General features: G+C 49.0%; 1 long non-coding RNA gene and 1 pseudogene across 2 annotated transcripts in view; one reads left to right on the top strand and one right to left on the bottom strand.

The window, feature by feature from the left end:
- The window catches only part of LOC310635708, a 172,240-nt gene that overhangs the window by 109,315 nt on the left and 42,872 nt on the right, over nt 1-20,053 (top strand). The window lies entirely within an intron of this gene.
- On the bottom strand, nt 460-14,444 carry LOC310634683 (NACHT, LRR and PYD domains-containing protein 3-like; annotated as a pseudogene). Its single transcript, XR_014494484.1, has 6 exons — nt 14,371-14,444; nt 13,317-13,636; nt 8,905-10,587; nt 7,611-7,781; nt 4,085-4,255; nt 460-2,763 (listed from the first exon to the last, which is right to left on the bottom strand). The product of XR_014494484.1 is annotated as an NACHT, LRR and PYD domains-containing protein 3-like (transcript).

The following is a 20,053-nucleotide window of genomic DNA, read 5'->3' as shown; positions in this document are numbered from 1 at the left end:
GCCCCTTCCTAGCCAAAACAAGCCTCTGGAGCAAGCACACTGTTTTTAGCTTTGAATTATATCAAATCTGACGCCAGAAACAGATTAACAAATGACCTGAGTGCTGCACGTGTTGCTCTCAAACTTACAAAGTATAAGCCAAGGTTGGACAAATTATCAGCATGCATACAACAGCAAAAATCACATTAATTGTTGAAAATCATGCCAAAGGCAAACTTTTACCTTTCAGTAAAAAGTTGTTTGAATCGAAAGCTTTGTTATTGTGTTTTTTCTTTTAAGACAAAAGATGTTAATGTATGAGTTGTTTTTTTATAAACGAAAACCTCAGTATTCAGATTAAATTGCCGTGTTGGCATTTTGCAATACAGTAAATAAGTGGGTTTTTGGGTTGCAGTTTGGGCACTCGGTCTCTAAAAGTTTCGCCATCAATGCCCTATACTATTCAGGAGAAATGGCTGCCCAATCTTTTCTTGAAAACCTCCAGTGGTGGAGTAACCAGAACTTCTGGAGGCAAGTCGTTCCACTGATTACCGTATTTTTCGGACCATAAAACGCACTTTTCCCCCCCCCAAAAGTGGGTGGAAAAATGAGGTGCGTCTTATGCTCCGAAGGTAAGCGAAAACTCTTGTCTCCCGTTCAGTCAACGCCATCCATCAGCTCCATTGGAGAGACATGATTGAATGAAGACATGGAATTCTCCGCCCCTCCCCGCGCGCGCCCATTTTCTTTCTTTTACTTCACCGCTAAAGAAAGTTTTTGCTAAACTAAACCTCATAGGCCAAATCCCAATAATTCTCTGGTTTCGTATTGCTGGCGACTTGCCCCAGCAAAGCTGTGAGGAGTTGTCCCTGCAGGTTTCTCGGCGAAGTTTATCGGAAGTGATTTCCCATTTGCAAGAGTAATAATTGTTTGAAATTGCTTCGGCATCTTAGAAAACCTATTCAGGGAAAAGAAACTATCGGTACCTTAAATTTTGGCCGGCAGCTGAAGTGTGTTCAAAACCCTGCAAGAAAGCAGCTTCTCATCCTGGCTGGGTGGAGGAAGGGCGGCAAATACTTTTCTAATGCATCTTTTCTTCCTTTCTCCCCCCCCAGCACTTCGCCCCCCCTCCCCACACATTCCTTGCCTCTCCTCCTTCCTCGGCTCTCAACGCAGCCCTGCTGTGTATACACGTGCACAGAGACACGCAACCTAACTGGGTGGAGGGTGAGGGTGGGGAAGCCGGCATGCTGAGCTGCTGATCAGCCAATAGAAATGCAGGTTCCCGACGCGGCGAGGGCGGGGTGCGTAGAGAAAGAATTGTGAAGGTTGTTCTTGTGTGGCGGGAGAACTGGTCATTCGAGGAGAGCTGCTGGTAATTCACACGTTTGCAGGCTCCCAGTGGAAAAGAGCAGGAGGGGCGGTGGACGGATCGCGTCTGCTGCTATCTTTCCAGCTGCAACTTGTGGAGACCTGGCCTTTTTTTTTTGTATCCCCATGTATTAAGGGGTGTCCTCCATCTTGACTTTATTTTACCTCAGCTGCAGAGCCCATTGTTATACGCAAAACACAGACTACCGGTAAATTTGCTGCTACACTGGCCACCAGTCCTGTGATGTTCTCTATGAGTGCAAGTGTCTTTCTTTCTTTCTTTTTGTTTCTTTTTCTTTATTTCTTTCTTTCTTTCTTTCTCTTTTTTCTTTCTCTCTTTCTTTCTTTCTTTCTTTCTTCCTTCCTTCCTTCCTTCCTTCCTTCCACTCTCTCTCTCTTCCTTCCTTTCTTCCTTCCTTTCTCTCTCTTTTTTCTTCTATCCTTTCCTTCCTTCCTTCCTTTCACTCTCTCTCTCTCTTCCTTCCTTTCTTCCTTCCTTCCTTTCACTCTCTCTCTCCCTTCCTTCCTTCTCTCTCTCTCTCCCCTCCTTCCTTCCTAGTATACCGGTACTATTTGGTTCAGAATATTTTTTTTCTTGTTTTCCTGCTCTAAAAACTGGGTGCGTCTTATGGTCAGGTGCGTCTTATGGTCCGAAAAATACGGTAATTGTTCTCACTGTCAAGAAATTCCTCTTTAGTTCTAGGTTGAATCTCTCCTTGATTGGTTTCCATCCCTTGGTTTTGTGTTGCCTTCTGGTGCGTTGGGGAATAGGTTGAACCCCTCATCTTTGTGGCAACCTCTCAAACACTGGAATACTGCTATCATGTTGCTCCAAGTCCTTCTTTTCATTAATCTAGGCATACCCAATTCCCGCAACTTTTTCTTCATATGTTTTAACTCCAGTCCTCCAGTCATCTTTGTTGAATATACTACTTCTTCTTCAAGCAGTGACTCCGGTGTCATTCTTATGCAAATCCTGGCTCAAACCGGAGCAGGATATTCTTCTGACATGCTAGTTGGGGATTATGGAAGGGATGGATCCCTGAAGGGGATCCCAGTTGAAAAGATCTTCCACATGGCCAAGTCCCACTTGCTCTAAGTCCAGAGGGCTACCATAAGCCTCATAGCCAGGCATGTGAATCAGATGTATGACTGCGATGCAACAGATAATGCAAAAGCTGAGCTGAGCTGAGCTGGCCTTTGAAGGTTTCCAGATCTACTACCCATCGCACCAACCTTCCAATCCTTGAGGGGCCCAAGGAAAGCAGGTGTGAACTCCACCTTTACTCTTCATCACCTGGGAAGCGGGGAAAATCCGGAGGATAGTAGGAAGTCAGAACTAAGCCAGGATTCTTCTCACAAACTGCCTTCAATTTCCACTTCGTGTTTTGGTTTAACAATTTCATGGTAAGTCTGGAAGGAGGAGAAACAAAGCAAAGCATCAGAATTGGGACACTCTCAAGAACACCAATTGGCTTGCAAATCTCTGCTCATCAGCAGCTCTGCAGGGAGTTGGGGGTCAAGCTATTCTCCAAAGCACCTGAAGGCAGGACAAGAAGGAACGGAATGAAACGAATCAAGGAGAAAAACATCTTGGAACTAAGAAGTTTCCTGACAGGGAGGACAGTTAATCAGTGGAACTACTTGCCTCCAGAAGTTGTGAGTGCTCCATCACTCGAGGTTTTCAAAAAGAGATTGGACAGCCATTTGTCTGGAAAGGTATAGGGCTTATTCCTGAGGAGAGGGTTAGACTAGAAGAGCTCCAAGGTCCCTTCCAACTCTGTTAGTCTGTTAGTCTGTTTCTGTTCTGTTATTCTGTCACTCTGTTGCTCATCTTCCTTCCTCTGTCCCGACCACTTTCTACAGGGGGAACGATCGAGAGCATCCTTTCATGCAGCATCACAGTCTGGTTTGGAAGCCTCACTGCTTCAGACAGGAAGGCGGTGCAGAGAGTGGTGAGGATGGCCGAAAAGATCATTGGCAGTTCCCTCCCTCCCATCCAGGACATAGCACAGAAGCGTTGTTTGAGCACGGCCCGTAAGATTATCTGGGACACTACTCATCCTCTTCGCGACCTGTTTTCCTTGTTACCTTCTAGGAGGAGATTTTGTGGTATCCGCAGCAGAACATCCAGATTCAGCCGTAGTTTCATTGCGTACAGCATTAACCTTGTGAACTCTCAAGCTTCCTCCTTCCGTTATATATTCAAGATGGAGAGTATTCAATATTTTATTGTTCTGTATATGTAGGGGTGTAGGTCGTATATAGTATGGTTTAGGTGTGTGTCATGTATGTGTTTGACTTTGAGAGCGGGCAACTAAATTTTATTTTTGATGTGTGCCGTTATGCCCACAGTAAAAAAAATGACAATAAAGGTTATCTTATCTATTCTGCTGAGAGATATGTTGAAAGAGGTCAGCCTTTTGAGCAAATTATGGCATAAATGCATGAGCCACATGGCCTTGTTTTGGAAGCTGATATGGGTGTTGCCCACCGGCCAGGTGGTTGGGAGACCTCTTGACAAAACATTATGCAGAGATTAAATCATCTTTATTTTTCATAGCATCTTTTGGCAGACTGGGAAATTCAACGAATCTGGGCTGGAAGATGAGAGTCAACTTAAGATTTATCATATGGATAGCAATATTCCAATATTTGAGGGGCCGCTACAAAGACGAGGGGTGTGTGTGTGTCAAACTATTTTCCCAGGTCCCTGGACAAACTGTACACTTACGTCAACTTTTGAAGCTTGCAGCGCCTTTGTATCAACTTCTGGCACAGCTGCCTGATTCCTTTATCTCCCAGGCTGTTATCGCCCAGGTTCAGCTCCAAGAGGGTCTGGCTGGTCTCCAAAACAGAGGCCAGGTTTTCACAGGCAAGGGCTGTCATGCCACAGGAGTGTAAACTGCAAGAGAAGAAAGACAAGGACACCTGTGACCCCAGATTCGCTTAACCACCATGTTCCTAACTTAACAACTGCCGTGATTCGCTTAACAAATAATGCACGAGAAGTCGTAAAATCAGGCAAAATTCACTTAACAAATGTCTCACTTAGCAACAGAAATTTTGTTGTCATAAGTCGTGGACTGCCTGTTCTGGTTCTCAACCTACAAACATTTGTTCAGCGACGGTCCCAAGTTAGGATGGTGCTGAATGGATGGTGGTTAGGAGTGGCCCTCAGAGTTCCAGCCATTCCAGAAACCCAGATTGTGATCTTAGTCAAGCTATTCTCCAAAGCACCTGAAGGCAGGACAAGGAGCAACGGATGGAAACTTATCAAGGAGAGAAGCAGCCTGGAACTAAAGAGAAATATCCTGACAGAAGAATTAACCAGTGGAATGGCTTGCCACCAGAAGTTGTGGTTGCTCCATCACTGGAGGTTTTCAAGAAGAGATTGGATAACCATGTTGTTTAAAATGTAAATTATCACAGCCTTTTTCTCATTTTCTTCTTGTGATAACACGGGAGCACAAATATCTGACAGTGGTTTGTTCAAAGAATTGTGGTGTAATATATAACATGAAACAACAACATTCAGGGAGCAAACAGAATACAAGATAGTTATCCAGGGGTGGACAACCTTGGCTTTTTTATGACTCATGGACTTCAACTCCCAGAATTCCTGAGCCAGCTATGCTGAGGGGAAAGGGAAAGGTTTCCAAGCTGAGCCATGCTGGCTCAGGAATTCTGGGAGTTGAAGTCCACGAGTCATAAAAGAGCCAAGGTGGCCTAACTCCTGTTATACACAAACCGCTCAAGATTCCAACTGCAATTCTCCTCAGACACTGTCTCTTAAAGGGATACTTTAGCAGGGGGTTGGACTAGATGACCTCCAAGGTCCCTTCCAACTTATTATTATTATGCCCTGGTGGAGCAGTGTGCTAATGCCTTCTTAAGTAACACCAGCTGCCTGCAATTAGTGCAGGTTCGCATCCCACCAGGCTCAAGGTTGACTCAGCCTTCCATCCTTCCGAGGTAGGTAAAATGAGGACCCAGATTGTTGGGGGAAATAAGCTGACTTTCTAATAATGCCGCTTGGGGTGTGTGTGAAAGCCCTAATAAGCAGGCACATACATAGAATGAAGGCTACTGCTAAGCTTGTAAGCCGCCCTGAGTCTTCGGAGAAGGGCGGGATATAAATGGAATTAAAATAAAATAAAAATTATTATTATTATTATTATTATTATTATTATTATTATTATTATTATTATTATTATTATTATTATTATTACCCCCAAATACTCTGCTGATTCATTCTCTATATAACACTTCTGCTGGTCAGCTGCTAAATTATAATTACCTTGACAAGCCACTTGTCTGAAATGGTATAGAGCAGGGTTGTCAGACTAGCCACATCACACAATGTGTCGCGACGTATCGTGATCTTTTTTCCATTGCTGATAGTGGGGTGGGCGCGGTTTCTGTATGATGAAACCAGCCCGCGGGCTGGCAGTTTGACACCCCTGGTATAGAGTTTCCTGCCTGAACAGGGGTTGGACTAGAAGACCTCCAAGGTCCCTTCCAAGTCTGTTATGAATTAATCAGTGGAAGGGCTTGCCTTCAGAAGTTGTGGGTGCTCCATCACTCGAAGCTTTCAAGAAGAGACTGGACAGTCATTTGTCTGGAATGGTATAAGATCTCCTGCTTGAGCAGTGGGTTGGAGGAGAAGACCTCCAAGGTCCCTTCCAACTCTGTTATTCTGCTGAGTGCTCTGGCAATCAGCTTGTATTTATGGCTGGTTACCAAACACACCGTGATCGCATGATTGTTTTTTTTGCCACTTTCCCCACTGCAAACAGAAAGAAGGGAATTGCTGGTGATATCTGAGGGCAAGGGTGCCTGTTTGGGTGTTTTCCTACTTCCGACTCATGCAAAGGTCTCCAAGAAGTACAACTGTGACATTCACACAACCAGCTACATGCTCTGTAGGATGGTTATTATAAGTCTAGTTGAGACAGCAGCGAAGGACCAAGGATGAAGGCATTGCCAGAGGGCGTGTGCAGGATGCAAATATTGTAAGCTGCCCAGAGTCATTTTGGACAGTGAGATGGGCAGCATATAAGTTTGATTAAAAATAGTTATTTAGTTTTGCTTCTTACCTTTATTAATTTTACAAATAAGGCAGTGAGCATATGCAACATACCTTCCTCCTCCTATTTTCCCAAAGTCATCCAGCTGGCTCTTGTGCCCAAGGCAGGACTAGAACTCGCCATCTCCTGGTGACTGGTCTAAAGTTACCCAGCTGCCTGTCATGCTTAAGGTGGGCTAGAAGTCTCAATCTCCTGCTGATTGGCCCAAAATCACCCAACCGGCTTTCATGGGTGTGGGAAGTCAGCCCCCCAGAGAAGGAAATATTCAAAGGGCAGAAAAAATATATTTCCTCAAAGGATCTTAAAGAGGCAGAAAAGAATGCCCAGTTTTTTTCTTAATAGCCTCAAGTCTCCCTCCCCCAAGGAGAAACCAGCTCTGTAGAAATGCAGGTGTAAGCCATTCAGGAAGGTTGGAGCTAGAAGATTAAGAAGACACCTAAAATCTACATACCCCACCCAAACTCTAAGACAGGACATAATAGGATTAACTCACAGAGGCCAAAGGGACACAGGTCAAAATACATGACACAGGAAATGCAAAGCCTCAAAACAGGAACAGGAAACAACTCCAAACAAAAGGCTCCAGAGGGTATAAAAACCCACTCCCTACATGTGCTCACCCCTTTTCCTCTTTTCTGCCAGAGCCATCTTCCTGTCTGGCTCTCCTCTTCAATAAACTGCAACCTTCTTTCTAAAGCAGTCGCCATGTTGTTTATTCCCGGCTTGGACTGAACCACGTTGAAGACTTTTCCTTCAACATGGATAAGGTGGGACTAGAACTCACTGTCTCCTGGCGATTGGCCCAAAGTCAGCCAGTGACTTTGCCATTTGCTCAGGGGATCCAACCAGGAGGCAAATCTTCCCCCAACCTTTTAATCTTCTAATAAATTTCTTTTCATTTTCAGAATTATAATTCAGGATACTTTTTTTTCTTTTCATTTCCGTTTCTGCTCTGGAATGAACCTTTTCCTTCTGAAACAAGCTTGAGAAATTTCCTGGGAGAAGAATGTCCTGGTCACTTCCCTACTCCCTCTGCTGCTCTTGGTGGTGGCTGAAGGAGAAATTGGGGGTGGGGTGTAAACTGGCCTCCCCGTGCCCAGCTGCCAAGCGTCTCTAAACGCTGTGGGGAAAACCAGGGGCTCAGATCAGGAAATCCCTCACCCCACTTACATGAGTCTCTGCAGCCCAGAAGAGGGGTGCTACAGCCCTTGGCACAGCAGCTTTGCTCCCCCATCACCCAGGGGGTTCGCCCCCAGATTGAGCTCCAGAAGAGAATGTCTGGATTCCAGGACCTGTGAAAGGAGCTGGCAGATGGCGGCCGTGAGGTTGCAGGAGTACAGCCTGTGGGAGACAGAGAATGGGGGGGGGGATTTGTACCGGGGTTATAGAATCATAGAATCCTAGGGCTTGAAGGGATCCTGGAGGTCTACTCCACCCTTTGCCCAAGTCCTTGTAGTTGTGCATGCTCAATCAATGGAGGTTTTAAAAAAGAAATTGGTCAACCATTTATCTGAAATGGTAGGGTCTCCTGCCTGAGCAGGGGGTTGGACTAGAAGATCTCCAAGGTCCCTTCCAGCCCTGTGATTGAGTGTAGCCTTGCCTTCAAAGCAGAGGAGGGGTCACCCTATTCTCCAAAGCACCAAAAGACAAGAAGCAACAGATGGAAACTAATCAAGGAGAGAAGCAACCCAGAATTAAGAAGAAATTTCCTGAGAGAACAATCAACCAGTGGAGCAGCTTGCCTTCAGAAGTTGTGGGTGCTCCAACACTGGAGGATTTTAAGGAGAGAGTGGACAGCCATTTGTCTGAAATGGTACGGGGTCTCCTGTTTGAGCAGGGGGTTGGACTAGAAGACCTTCAAGGTCCCTTCCAACTCAGTTATTCTTTTATTCTCTCATACGTCATACTCTATCACCCACTGGATCAATATTTCTTAATTTGAAGATGGGTAAACTTCGATTCCCAGAATTCCCCAGCCAGCCATAAGAAATTCTGGGAGTTGGCTGGCTGAGGAATGCTGGCTGGAGAATTCTGGGTGTTGGAAGTCCATCCATCTTCAAGTGCACAAAGTTGAACAACACTACACCACATATTTTTACAGGGTTTTTGTGGTATAATACTGAGAGTTCTCAACATACAACAGTTCATTTAGTAACCATTCAAAGTTACAACAGCGCTGAAAAACGTGACTTATGACCATTCTTCATAGTTGCAACCTTTGTTGCATCCTCGATGATCACGTGATCAAAATTCAGATGCTTGGCAGTTGGTTCATACCTATGAGCAGTGCTATGTTGTGTGATCCCTTTTGCCACCTTCTGACAAGCAGTGGGGAAACCAGATTCACTTAACAACCGAGTTGTAAGTGAAGAACTATCTGTATTGATTGGGATCCTGGACAATCAAATGTTAAGTTTTGAACCCATTGCCAACTCAACTATTCCTTGGGTCTCTTTCTACTTACTGGATCTCTGAAGATTTCAAGAATCCTGGTAAAAGTTGTTGGAATCTTTGAGGTCCAAACTCATAGCCAGAGAGCTGAACTGAATTCAAAGTTTCAGCAGCTGACAGGCAAAATCATAAAGCTTCAAAGTCCAGCTTGGTCAAAAGTTGTGTTCTGAGATCCATATTGTGGATATGTTTCATTGTTCTCTGGGAAAGACGGTGTCCTTCATTTCATAAATATAATGACACAATTCCAGCAGATCCTCCTGTCTTCTAAAGGAGTGAGCCTTGGCTTCTTGATCCACCCACCTTAGCAATTCTGGACAAACCTTAGTGGTGGATATCTTGAAGGACCACGATTCTTGAAGGACACTCATCCTTTCCACATTGGACAAGCCATAGAGAAAATGGATCAACATGAGGTATCTGTTGCTGTTCTCCTTCTTATCACCAAATATCTCACTCAAGTCTTGGTAAGGTGTTCTGGTGGTCTCTTCAGTGTCCAGCAAGTAGAACAAGGCAGCAAGGAACTCCTGAAAACTCAAGTGGGTGAACCTGTACAAGGTTCCCACCTGAACATCTTGGAGGAAAACTTTCTTATTTGCAGAAGGAGAGTCTGAAGTCAAGTAATCCAAGCCACGTTCCTTTAGCTCTTCTTCACGGAAGACCATTGTTCCGCGGATCATCCCATCTTTTGCTAGACAGCACAGGTCTTCCAGGTGACTTTGCCTGGAAAAGGCACGCAAGAAACTCAGGAGGAGATGCAGGTGAATTTCGGTGAGTGTTGCAGTTTCTGGGATACCTTGAAGAAGTTCTGTCTGTGGGTTTTGTTGAAAAATGGAGCCAATGACCCAACAGGTTGCAGGGAGAAAGCACAGACTGAAAAGAGTTTCATTTCTTTGAACCAGTTCAAAGATCTGGTTGGCTTGTTCCATGTTTTGAAAGAAGCGATGAAAATATTCTTTCCTGTGCACAGGAGGAAAACCCAACACCTCCACCAAGAGTGGTGATCTCAGATACTTCAACATTGAGCGTACACCCATGGGCCTCGTGGTCACCAGGAGGTGACACTTCGGAAAGATCTTTTTCTTGAGCAGACCCATCAACAGCTTCACCACCTCTTGCTTTTGATGGGGATCCTTGTCCAGCCCATCAACTGGGACATGAGAGAGCTTCAGGTCCTCCAAACCATCAACAATGAGGAGGAGGTTGTCTTGGTTGGCCAAAACATCCTCCATGGATACCATTCCTGAAGGACAATTGTTGAGGATCATCTCCGTTGCACTCATAAACTTGGTGCCACAGCGGAGTGCATTGCAAGAGATATAAAAGGCGTAATCAAACTTGGTCTGCCATAGTTTATCTGATGCCCAGTCCAACATGAACTTCCATGTGGCTGTGGTTTTTCTTACCCCAGAAGGTCCAAGCAACAAAAGAGTTTTGGAGTTTTCTCCTTCAGGATCTGGATGAAATAAACTCTCCAGACCAACGTTCGGGCCACCTTCTAGATGGGTCTTCATCTCCCAGTACTTTCTCTGCACAGCCATAATCTCATGACCTGTTTGGGGCAGATCTGGTCTCCTCTTCAGAAGAAGATCTACATAGGTCTCTTGCAGGGTCACTCTTGGATTGGGGTGTGGGCCCAGTTGAGGAAGATTTTGAAAAACCTGTTGGATGTGCCTCTTATATTTCTTCTTGCGATCTAAAGAAACACATCAAAAGAAAGCATTTGTAGTTCAGTGGCAGAAATAAAAGAGGTTCCCCTCATTTTACAACAGTTCATTTAGAGACCGTTGAAGTTATAACGGCACTGGGAACCATGACTTATGACCATTTTCCACACTTTCACAACCATTGCAGCATCCCCATGGTCATGTGATCAAACTTCAGATGCTTGGCAGCTGATTCATAAGTACTGTCCCAGGGTCAGGTGATCCCCTTTTGTGACTTTCTGACAACTGTGTCACTAACTTAACAACCAAAATAATTCATTTTAACAACTGTGGCAAGGAGGGTTGTAAAATGGGGCAAAACTCACTTGACAAATGTCTCACTTAACAACAGAGGTGTTGGACTCAGTTGGCTGTAAGTCGAGGACTACCTGTACTTTCTAAGCTAAGGTCCAAATTGTTTCGACAGGGGGTGGGCAAAGGGAAAACCAGGTCAGATAATCTGGGTAGTTGGTTTGTTTAAAAGAGACTTGTAAGTCCAATCTCGGAAAAACACAGCTAGTCCTCAACTTACGACCATTTGTTTAGCGACTGTTCGAATTTACAACGGCACTGAAAAAAGTGGTTTATGACCATTTTTCACATGACCACTGTAGCAGCCCCAGGGTTATGATGGTGTCCCGGGGTCATGTGATCCCCTTTTGCGAAGTTAATGGGGAAGCAGTGCTGGCTAGGGAATTCTGGGAGTTGAAGTTCAAACATCTTCAGGTTGCCAAGTTTGAGAACATTGGCCCATGCTGGCTCAGAAATAAATCTATTTTTTTAATTTGTTAGCTTACCGTGGTGGCCTTTTGATGCTCGACTTTATTGCATGTGTAAGGCATCGAGAGATCCCAGATTGCATAGGATGGGAAACCAATTTTAAAAATGCTTTTTTACGTGGTTGGGTCTTGGAGTTAGGATTTGCTATTTTTCAATTGCATGTACCACTGCAAGCGGGATCAACTCGAACTCACTACCTCCCACGACCTGGGAAAACAACTCTGAAGCTTATTTCCAGGGGAAAGGCTCTCCTAATCTTGAGCTTCCACAGTTTTCTGGTCCACCTCAACCCAGAAAACCCCGCAAATAAATTCTAGTCTTCAACCTACGACCACAATTGAGCCCAACATTTCTGATAACAGTCGTTAAGTGAGTTTTGCCCCTTTTTACGACCTCTCTTGCCACGGTTGTTAAGCGAATCACTGCAGCTGTTAAGCTAGTAACACAATTCTTAAGTGAATCTAGCTTCCCCATTCTTTGCTGGTCAGATGGGGATCACATGACCCCGGGACACCGCAGCCGTCATAAGTACGAGTCAGTCGCCAAGCGTCTGAATTTTGATCACATGACCCCGGGACACTGCAACCATCATAAGTACGAGTCAGTCGCCAAGCGTCTGTATTTTGATCCTGTGAGCGCGGGGATGCTGCAACGGTCATAAGCGTGAAACTGGTCATAAGTCACTTTCTTCAGTGCTGTTGTGACTGAATGGTCACTAAACGAATGATTGTTACGTCAGGGACTAGCTATATTTCCAGTACAACTGCACAGACTTTCTACTAAGCTGCTCCAGCAGATCTCACAAAAGACACATACAGAAAGACACAGACACACACAGAGTGGCACTTGTGGCATCCAACAAGGATAGTTCAGCCCCTCCCCCATCGCACAACAAACATATGGGGTACATTTGAGCGCTATCAGGGTAGGAAATGACGGGAGCCGGGACTCTTGCTTTGCCCGCCTCACCCAGAATGCAACCTGTAACTTTAAGGAAACAAAAGAGGGGTGTGTGTATGTGTGTGTGTGTGTGTGTGTGTGTGTGTGTGAGAGAGAGAGAGAGAGAGAGAGAGAGAGATGTAGGAGGATTGCTTGTGGACTAGTAACTTCAAGAGGAGTTCTAGAAAAGCAGCCCTAAAGCCTCAAAAGGCCCCTTTGCCATCTCTGTGATACCTGCAAGTCTTCTACATGTGTGAAGTACTGCCAGGGGACTCCTTCTAGGATGCGATTTGGGGCAGAATTTCCGAAATGTTCCCGGGGCAGGCGGGGCCCCTTGGCGCCGGGATCAGAAGGGCTGTGCCACCCCTACCTCGCTTCCTTCTCCCAGCCTCAGGCCAGCGAGGGATGGGAGACCACGAGGAAATCCCAGCTGGAAGCATTGTGGAAGAAGCCGCTGACCCCCTCCCCTCTCCAAAGGGTCCCGAGGAAACAACCCGGGTTGGGGGGGGGGTGTCCCGAAATCCCAGAGTGGATCTAGGCGCAAAGAGGAACCGCCCCCCCCTTTTCTTCCTTCCTTCCTTTTTTTTAACAGCTGAGAAACTTGGCACAACTTTGAGCCCCGATTCGCTTTCCGGCCCGAAGCGAAGCGTCCCGGCCCGGCTCGACCTTGCAGGAGGGTCACCCCGAGGTCCAGAAGTCGTGCCCCGCCAGGGCACCGGGACCCTCCCGCAGTCGCGACTGCAATGCGAGCCCCACTCCACGCCGAGGCTTCCCAGCCAGCACCTTTCCCCCCTCCCCCGCCCCCGGGAAGGGGCCGAGCGAGCCTCCAGCAGCAGGGATAGTCTATCTGCGAGGCTCCCCCCCCCGGGAAAGACCGCCGCTTCGCTGCTCGGCAGCTGCGGGTTCCGGCCGAGAAAGGGCCCGATCCTCCGCCCCGCGCCCTCTGCACTGGCTCAGAGGCACGCTCGCCACTCTCCGCGTCCCCGCCCCGCCTACTTACGGGAGCCACCGGCCGCCGACTCGGGAAGCCGCCGCCGCCTCGGCTCGCCTGGCCAGGCTGGGCCGGGTCGGGGGCGCCGCCGCTGATCCCCGCCCCTGCGTGCCATTGGCTGCGGGCGGGCCCGGGGAGCGCTGATTGGCCGCCCGCGACGGCTCCCCCTCTCTGCACGTGAGCCGCCGCTGGTCGTGTGAACGCGCCTGGGAAGCCGCCCCGCGCCCGGGATGCGATCGCAGGCCAGCCTTCCGACCCAGGCCGGCCCGAGCCGGAGGATGCGTAGCGTAGCGGTGTCCGCTTCGCTGCTCGTGTCCCCCGGGAGCTGGCTTTGCAGGGCAGGGTGTTTTGGAGCATGTGCAGAGCTCTGGTGGGCCCGGAGGAGGAGGGAGGGGGTGGAGGAGGAGAACTATGGGTGCTCTCTGAGCTGGGTTGCAGACGTTTCATGGCCCCACTAGGTAACATCATCAAGGTCAGAAGGGAGTGGGGTTTGCTGAGGAGGAGGAGGAAGAGGAGAAGAGGAGGAGGAAGAGGAAGAGGGGGGGAGGAGGAGAAGAAGAGATGGAGCATCCAGGACTCTTGGCCCATTTGCCTGCGAAGGGGCCCAGCTGTGGAACATGGGTTGCCTTTGCCTAGCCCTGCAAAGAGGCCACTTGGCCCTGGAGGTCCCCCTTGAGCGAAGCCCCCCCCCCCGCGGAACCCGCTCAGCCCTCTGGGGATCCCCTGTAAGGCCGAGCGGCCATCTTGACTTCTTTGACCACAGGAGGGAGGGGAAGGGCGTGCCTTGGGACAAGGGACAAAGTTGGCTGGAGCAGGAAGGCCCGGTTGGGTCGAGCAAGCCAGTTCTGAAAGAGGCTCATCCGGTTACAGAACTGACCCCTTGTCTGGGTCTGGGCCGGACCTTGAACCCCGGACTGCCGATGGCTGTAGCCTTCACCCGGCACTCAGGCTAAGCCCTGACGTGGGTAGGAGGGCAAGGGAGATGGCTGCTGGGTGAAGAAGCCGGGGGGGGGGGGTAGCGATGCCAGGTGTTCCCTGCGGGGTCCAGCTGAAGATGGCTGACCTTTGTCTCTGGAGGGAGATGCCAAAAGGCAGCCAGGAGCTGTTTGCCCGGTTGAGTGCCAGGGCTGGGGTCATGCCAGGAGGAGCAGCATGGAAGGTGCCAGGTAGTGCCTGATAAAAGTGGGTGCCAGAAAAGATATTGCCCCCCCTCCTCCCTCCTTCCTAGCACTGGTGTTATCTCAATGGGATATGAAATGTCTGCAAGGAAACAGCCAAGCTCGGTGCTAAGGATCTTCCCTTTCCCAGTGGAACAGCCGCCCTTCAGAAATTGTGGGTGCTCCATCACTGGAGGAGTTTAAGAAGAGAGTGGACAGCTATTTGAAATGATATACGTTCTCCTACTTGAGCAAGGGGGCTGGACTAGAAGACCTCCGAGGTCCCTTTTAGATTCCATTCCATTTCCTTCCTTCCTTCCTATCTCCTTTCCCTTCTTTCTTTTTCTTTCTTTCTTTCTCTTTCTTTCTTTTCCTTCCTCCCTCCCTTCCTTCCTCTTTCCTTTCTTTCTTTCTTTCTTTTCCTTCCTCCCTCCCTCCTTTCTTTCTTTCTTTCTTTCTTTCTTTCTTTCTTTCTTTCTTTCTTTCTTTCTTTCATTCTTTCTCTTTTCCCTCCCTCCCTCCCTTCCTCCTTTCTTTTCTTTTCCTTCCTCCCTCCCTTCCTCCTTTCTTTCTTTTCCTCCCTCCCTTCCTTCCTCCCTCCCTTCCTTCCTTCCTCCCTTCCTTCCTTCCTCCCTCCCTTCCTCCCTCCCTTCCTTCCTTCCTCCCTTCCTTCCTCCCTCCCTCCCTTCCTTCCTTCCTTCCTTCCTCCCTCCCTTCCTTCCTTCCTCCCTTCCTTCCTCCCTTCCTCCCTCCCTCCCTCCCTCCCTTCCTCCCTCCCTTCCTTCCTCCCTCCCTCCCTCCCTTCCTTCCTCCCTCCCTTCCTTCCTTCCTCCCTCCCTCCCTCCCTCCCTCCCTCCCTCCCTCCCTTCCTTCCTTCCTCCCTCCCTCCCTTCCTTCCTTCCTCCCTCCCTTCCTTCCTCCCTTCCTTCCTTCCTTCCTTCCGAGCAGATGAGGGTCCCAGACCACAGAGCCAGCGAGGAGAGCGACTCTCTCTGACTCCCACTATTCTTTATAGCAAGATTCTGGAAATGTTGGAAGTGTCTGATTCTCAGTCTCTCAGAAGGGTGTTGGTGTCAGACAAGCAGCCTTCGGGACAGGGGGTGTCGTCTGTCTGCAGGAAGGGAGTCAGAAAGTCAAGATGGTCAAGGAGGAACCAACCTGGAACTAAGGAGAAATTTCCTGGCAGTGAGAACAAATTATCAGGGAAACGACTTGCCTTCAGATTTCGTGGGTGCTCCACCGCTGGAGGTTTTTAAGAAGAAATTAGACAACCCTTTGTCTGAAATGGCATAGAGTCTCCTCCTCAAGCAGGGGGCTGGACTAGAGGACCTCCAAGGTCCCTTCCAACTCTGTTATTCGGTTTTCCTGATGTGAATACATCATTAAATAAAATGGCATTTGTCCTCTTTCCCAAGGTAAAGGTAAAGGTAAAGGTTCCCCCGCACATGCGTGCTAGTCGTTTCCAACTCTAGGGGCCGGTGCTCATCTCCGTTTCAAAGCCGAAGAGCCAGCGCTTGTCCGAGGACGTCTCCGTGGTCCTGTGGCCGGCATGACTAGATGCCAAAGGCGCACGGAACGCTGTTACCTTCCCACCGTAGTGGTCCCTATTTTTCTACTTGCATTTTTACGTGCTTTCGAACTGCTAGGTTGGCAGAAGCTGGGACGAGTAACAGGCGCTCACTCTGCTACGCGGCACTCGGGATTCGACCCCCCAAACTGCCAACCTTCTGATCGACAAACTCAGCGTCCTAGCCCACTGAGCCACCGCGTCCCTTCTCTTTCCCAAACATCGTCCTAAAATGGAAGACTCTAACCAGGAAATGTTAGAAAAACAAAGGGAAACCATGAGAAGGAGGCTTTGGTCTTCTTTGCTTATTTTAATTTATTTATCCCATTTTTAAACTGGCCATCTCCCTCCCTCCCACTTCCTTTAAAAGCTTTGGATAACAAGATTGGGCAAGCATTACCCTAACTTAACTGTCTGCCTTCTTCGCTCACCCTCCAGGAGCTGTATAAAAAGGAGGCATTCCATTAAGAAATTGCAAAATAGAGGCTTTTCCTGAAAAAAATGTCCTTGGCTTTCCAGGCCACAGGAAAAACTTTGATGACCAAGATATCTCTGACTAGAGGGGGAAAACCATGGGATAAAATGCCAGCGAGTCCCCCTGTCAATAATTCGATGTGACACTGGCCTACATTTTCCCGCACGCGCCTGTTGACGCAAGCATTGCTCGGTCTGGGACCGTTCGGCTCCCCCCTTGAGTTGCCCAGCAGTCACCAGAGCTGAGAATTGCACTTTCACCCCAAAGGCAGATTTTGAAGGTTAGAGGAAACCTGGGACGACCTGAATGAATGAAACAGAGGTCTTCATAAATAGACTGGTGTGTCCGGCTTCTCAGCCCAGATTCAGGCAAAGCAAACAGAGGCACTTTGGGTGTCTTGCATGGAAGAAATTTAGCCCATGTTTTCAGGCATTTCCTGAAGGCCAGACGGGTGGGTGTGGATCCCACCTTGGGGGGAGGGGGGAAAGATAATCCCAAGGGCGGGGGCCATGGCAGAAAAGGCTCTTTTTGGACCCCACCAGCAGCAATTCCTCCCCTGGCAGGATTTGAACATGTTCCCTTTGCAAGTGGGGCAGGCCGATCCCACTGGCCAAGACGGTTCCTTGGGTAGCTGGGCCCCGTGCCATGAAGGGCTTGGAAGATAATCCCAAAATGCTTTTTCACAAAGCAGCTGGACTTTCTCGTTTTTCTCCGAAGACGTTTCGCTTCTCATCCAGGAAGCTTCTTCAGCTCTTGACTGGATAATGGGGGAATGGCCGGATTTATACTCCTGGCAGATAGCTGATCCTTTGCCTTCTTTTAGAGCAGACATGTCAAACACAAGGCCCGGGGGCCGGATGCAGCCCGTGAAGTGGTTTCATGCGGCCCACGAAGCCATCCTGGAAACAGTGAGGGAACGGCCCCCACTGCCTTGGCCCTGGCCCAGAGACCCTCCTCCTGCCAGAGATCCTCAGATCTGTCCCACTCCTGCCCAGGCCCCCATAGGCACCCTTGATGCCAACGATGTAGAGCTGGCCACGCCCACCCAGTAGGCCATACGCACTCTAGCCACGCCCACCCAGTAGGCCACGCCCACCCTGGCCACACCCACCCAGCCCTCTGAGGGCACCCGCAATGCTGATGTGGCCCTCAATGAAATTGAGTTTGACACCCCTGTTTTAGAGAGTCATTGAGGCCATTTGGATTCTCTAAACCAGTGGTGGCGAACCTATGGCACGGGTGCTAGAGGGGGCACTCGGAGCCCTCTCTGGGGGCACCCGCGCCAAGCCCCGGAAGTGGCAACTGTCCCTCTTCAACCAGCCGCCTGCTAATTCGTCGAGGTCCCACGTGGCTGGATGCATCCCGGCACGGCTGGTTTCCCTCCTGCCCCCCATCCCGTCCTTCCTTTTCCCAGGCACGACCCACTGCATCACTTCCTCAGCTGTCGGCTGACCATCCATCTCGGAGGCGGCTTCTTTGAACTGCTGGCGACGGGCTGCGGAGCAACAGAGTGCGCCTGTCGAGGGGTCGGCAGGCTGTGGCTACTGACGGACACCGTTGGCCCCCATGCGCTCGCTGGCCTGTGTGCGGGGGCCGATGGTGTCAGGCAGCAGCTGCCCCAGCTCTTGCCTTGCCCCGTGGCAATGGCATCCCCACCCTGCCTCGCCTCACCCCACAGGATGAGTCTCCTGCCTATCGCCCCACCTGCCAGAAACCTCCTGGAGCTCCCCCAACCCTGCCCACCCCCCACAGGTGTCCCTCCCCACGAGCAAGATTGAGGTGACCACACACACCTTGGCCACACCCACCCAATCTTCCATGACCACCACAGCCGCACCCACCCAGTGGGCCACGCCCACCTGGCACCCCGTGATAAATAAGTGGGTTTGGGGTTGCAGTTTGGGCACTCGGTCTCTAAAAGGTTCGCCACCACTGCTCTAAACGATTGCAAATGACCAGCTGTCTGCCAGGAGTATCAATCCTTCCGTTCCCCACCATCCACTCAAGAGCTGAAGAAGCTTCTCGGATGAGAAGCGAAACGTCTTCAGAGAAAAACGAGACAGTCCAGCTGCCTCCTGGAAAAAAAGCACCTTTGGGACAACCATGACCTGGATGACGGAGAATCGCCGTAGGCTTTAAAGGTAGGGACCAACACTTTGGAGATGAACCCGGAAGCAGATCGGCCGCCAGGGAAGCTCACCCAACAGTGATGGAGTCTGGGTCAACCAGGGGACCTCGAAAGCCGTGACATTCCCTGTGACCCTCTACGGAAGCCGAAGTCAGATTCTGAAGATGTAGGAGAGGAAGAGAGCCTTGGTGGAGCAGGGGGCTGATGCCTCCCTAAGTAACACCAGCTGCCTGCAATTAGTGCAGGTTCGAGTCCCACCAGGCTCAAGGTTGACTCAGCCTTCCATCCTTCCCAGGTAGGTAAAATGAGGACCCAGATTGTTGGGGGCAATAAGCTGACTTTGTAAAAATGCCGCTTGGGGGGGGGAAGCCCTAATAAGCAGGCATATACATAGAATGAAGGCTATTGCTAAGCACATTTGATTTGTGCTTCTTGGATTGTAAGCCGCCCTGAGTCTTCGGAGAAGGGCGGGATATAAATGGGATTTTAAAAAAAAAGAAAAAGAGAGAGAGTCTATGGAGATTCTCAATTGGTCCAGGTCCCGGTTGTCCCAAAGGTGTGTTTCCCCCCCCCCCCAAAAAGGCACCTTGGCTTTTTTTCCCTTGAAAATGTTTCACTTCACTCATCCGAGAAGCTGAACCGAACCGAAGAAGCTTCTTGGATGAGCAGAGTGTTTTAGAGGAAGGGGGGGGGGGGAATAAAAAAAGCAAAGTCCAGTTGTCTTTTGGGGAGAAAAAGCACCTTTGGGATAGGATAGGAAAGAGTATTGATGTCCTTGAACTTTGACGTTGGGAAAAACACCCGAGACTTCAGACAGCCACGAAAACAAACCGATGGACTATTGAACAAATGAAACCAGCGTTCTCCCTCGAAGCACGAACGTCAGAGCTGAAATGAGCCTACAGGTAAATCCTGGATTTAAAACTGTTCGTTTAATGACCGTTTGAATTGGGAAAAATTGGAAAAGTGTTTTTCACACGAACGTTACAGCATCTCCATGGTCATGAGATCAAAATTCAGATGCTTTTGGCAACTGGTTCATATTTATGACGGTTGCCGTGTCCTTGGGGTCCCGTGATCCTCCTTTTGTGACCTGACAAGCAAAGTCCGGGGTTGGGGGGTGAAAGCCAGATTCACCTAATAATGGTGTTGCTCACTTAACAACTGCAGTGATTCACTTAACAGTGGAAAGAAAGCTCGCAAAATGGGTTCAAAATTCACTTAACATCTGTCTGGCTTAGCAACAGAAATTTGGGGCTTGGTTGTGGTCCTAAATTGAGGACCACCTTTACTTCAGACACAGGTGGCGAAGATCCATTTTTTGGAAAAGGTTTTTGGACCGGAAAAAAGAAGAAAGAAGACAACCAGCATCAAGAAGGACGGACTCAGTTACGGCCATGTGAATTGTTAAGAGGTTAA

Source organism: Vipera ursinii (assembly GCF_947247035.1).
Source record: "Vipera ursinii genome assembly, chromosome: 2".
In the NCBI taxonomy this organism is placed as follows: domain Eukaryota; kingdom Metazoa; phylum Chordata; class Lepidosauria; order Squamata; family Viperidae; genus Vipera; species Vipera ursinii.
The sequence above is the reverse complement of the archived record's forward strand: the minus strand, read 5'-3'. Positions and strand labels throughout refer to the sequence as shown.